This window comes from Eptatretus burgeri, chromosome 7, assembly GCF_056783735.1.
Source record: "Eptatretus burgeri isolate ZD-2024b chromosome 7, Ebu_testis_v1, whole genome shotgun sequence".
NCBI lineage: Eukaryota > Metazoa > Chordata > Myxini > Myxiniformes > Myxinidae > Eptatretus > Eptatretus burgeri.
The window spans coordinates 53,120,306-53,122,681 of NC_140967.1; the positions used below are offsets into that span (position 1 = coordinate 53,120,306).

The following is a 2,376-nucleotide window of genomic DNA, read 5'->3' on the forward strand; positions in this document are numbered from 1 at the left end:
TTGCTCTAATTATCCCATTTTTGATTAAAAAAAAAACATGGGTGATTTCTTCACTAGGAAGGTCAAGTTAATGTATAAATAACCAGAAAGTTTTGCATGTCAGGGGACCTTTAAACCGCTCCTCATAGCTGAGTCGAGCTAGGCCCGGAATCAATCTAGTTACCCTGCGCTGAACCCTCTCCATGGCATCTTTGTCCTTCCTGAGTTGCAGTGACCAAAACTGCACACAATATTCTAGATGTGGCCCTCACTAAATTCCTGGACAATGTTAACACCACCTCTTTTGATTTATAAATGATCCCCCTCCGAATACAACATAAAACCCTATTTGCTCTTCCTCTCGCTGCCTGCTTACCTCCCATAAAATCAGGAACGCTTCACCAATTCGTGTGTCATCCTTGCGCAGGGCCATGCTCATCTTGTCTGTATCGATCTTATTCTTGCAATGTGAAGCCCAAGCGAGCACAATGGATGACCATCCGGATATAGTCGATCCGTACCGGTAAAATCGTGGGTATTTGTCCGTCTACGAAGGACTGATATTGTATGACTTGACAATCGTCAATCATGAAATTGGTTTTGTCCACAGTAATAAGTTGGAAGTAGACGAAAGTACACACAAAATGTGTTTCAGTTCGTTGAAAACATGAAGGAAGGATGTTATATGAGAAGCCATGTGGCCTACAAGAACACTTTCGTATAATGAACAGAGTACTTTATCGCTCTTCAGTACTCCCTGTACAATCCAGGAACAAAATAGGACATTGAAAATCTACACTTATACATGTTAAAAGTAACACCTGAGCTTTAGCTTAAAACTATCGATCGAGGGGTTTCAGTTGGTTCAGCATTTGAACTGTTCCAGAGTTTAAGTCCAGTGACGATTATTGTTTTGTTTGCGAAGACCGTACGACTGTGTGGAAGATGAAAACAATCATATTGTCTCATAGTGTAACAATATATAGCATTATGACGTTGCAACAGAGGAGTGAAAGCAATCTGGTAAATTACCTTTGTTAGTTGGTTCATGAAAATTCCAAGACAATAGGAAAATAGGTCAGGTATTTGAAGGATATTGCAATCATAGACCAGCTTACTTGTATGTGAGTAAAATCCAACATTATTTATTATTCCAAGAGACCGTTTCTGAACGACACTAATTTTGTCTGTGTGCCCAGAAGAAATCAATATTTCTTCTTTCCAAGACAGATGACTGTCAATGTAAACACCACTTGGAAGTTTGTCGAGTCAACTTGTGTTGCACTCCGACTATTTATTAATACTTGATATCGAGTTACTAAATAACATGAAATTTGTTTTGTTCATATGAAGGGACAATTTGTTGGCCAGGATCCAATCAGAAACAAATCACAGTTCAGGATTCACAATTTCCGAGAGAGTCGAAGGACGACGGTGAGAGCAAAATAAGTTAGAGTTGTCCACAAAAAGGATAAGTGACAAACCTGATGATGACGTTTCAAAATCATTAATACAGCGTGTGTGTGTGTGTGTGTGTGTGTGTGTGTGTGTGTGTGTGTGTGTGTGTGTGTGTGTGTGTGTGTGTGTGTGTGCGTGCGTGCGTGTGTGTGTGTGTGTGTGTGTGTGTGTGCGTGCGTGCGTGCGTGCGTGCGTGCGTCTCCTCCATAACTCAAAAACCATAAAACCTTGGAGCCTGAAACTTTGCATGCATACTAAGAAAACTCCAAGGAAGTGCAAGAGTGAAAGTTGGGTGTTTGGGTTAATTAAAACGTCCCTTTTGAAGATAATTAACAGCCTTATTTAATACGAGCGATCGCTGTATGTAAACATTTGCGCGAACTATCGGGTGGCAGTCCAACTTCCGGTCTATTTACGCTTTGCGTGGAGATAAAGTGTGGCGGTATATTGGGTCGCCGAAATAGGTGACCCTTATTGTGTCAGTAATTCTGTCTGTTTGTTTGGATGTTTGTTCGTTTGTCATCAGCATAATTGGAAGTAAACGTGGGCAGATTTTGACCAAACTCGGATGGTCGGTACATCTTATGACCTCGTGCTTTGGAAATTGTGATGGTTGCTAGGGACGCTTTGGTTCCCAAGCAACAACCGAAAAACCTTCAAAATCGGTACCGTTCACGCGAAATCAATTCCGAAAGCCATTATCTCACGTAGGGTTAAGAAATTTGGCACGAATGATCTACAGGTGATGCTCTATCAAATGTATTCCGGTTTTTGTGATATATGGAATACTTTACCCACAGCGCCCCCTACAATTAGGGTATGCTGAAATTTGGCAAAATTGAAGGCCTCCTAGCGACCAGGTGAGTGCATCGATACGAATGAAACTTTGCAGGTTCATGGTACTCAATGAGTACTACAACTTTTCCTCAAGACATATTG

General features: G+C 41.2%; 1 non-coding gene across 1 annotated transcript; it reads right to left on the minus strand.

Moving 5' to 3' along the window:
* Positions 1–361: 361 nt before the first annotated feature.
* Positions 362–466, minus strand: LOC147023267 (U6 spliceosomal RNA). Its single transcript, XR_015060570.1, has one exon. It is a non-coding gene; the product is annotated as a U6 spliceosomal RNA (small nuclear RNA).
* Positions 467–2,376: the final 1,910 nt, after the last annotated feature.